At 26.8% G+C, this 619-nt stretch overlaps 1 protein-coding gene across 1 annotated transcript in view; it reads left to right on the top strand.

The window, feature by feature from the left end:
- Positions 1–619, top strand: part of LOC107660030 (cyclin-dependent kinase 15-like) — a 20,807-nt gene that overhangs the window by 4,967 nt on the left and 15,221 nt on the right. The gene's annotated exons all lie outside the window — the stretch shown is intronic.

Here is a 619-nt window from a genome sequence, read left to right as displayed (position 1 = left end):
ACGCTCTCTCTCTCTCTCTCTCTCTCTCTCTCTCTCTCTCTCTCTCTCTCTCTCGCTCTCGCTCTCTCTCATCTGACATAATAGTAGTATGATTGCTTTCATTTTTCACTGTATCCAAGTGCTGTTCCTATAAAAAGTTCTTATAAATAGCATTATAAAACCATTACAAACACAGCAAAAGCCATTTATCACACATGAAGGGTACTACAGTGAATACTATATTTTATTTATCAGATGTATTAAATGAAAGTAATGCATGTAAATGTGATCAATATAATTCAATATATAATATTATTTAATTTGTATTTAGGTTATGTATTTATGTATTTAACGCATACATTAAATATGTTTAATTTATGTATTGAATTTAGATTATATTTAGATTATATGTAATATTTTATATATTTTATATATTTAATATATATATAGTTATTAAGTATATTGAATATTATATAAATACGTTAAGTACAAATTAAATATATAATTTGTAATTATATCATAAGATTATATTTAATTATATTTAATACACTTACATGCATGTAAGAGAGAGAGAGAGAGAGAGTGTGTGTGTGTGTGTGTGTGTGTGTGTGTGTGTGTGTGTGTGTGTGTGTGTGTGTGG

The sequence above is a fragment of the Sinocyclocheilus anshuiensis genome, unplaced genomic scaffold, assembly GCF_001515605.1.
Source record: "Sinocyclocheilus anshuiensis isolate Anshui unplaced genomic scaffold, SAMN03320099.WGS_v1.1 scaffold55, whole genome shotgun sequence".
NCBI lineage: Eukaryota > Metazoa > Chordata > Actinopteri > Cypriniformes > Cyprinidae > Sinocyclocheilus > Sinocyclocheilus anshuiensis.
Note: the sequence above shows the minus strand (reverse complement) of the source record. Positions and strands in the feature narration are given on the sequence as shown.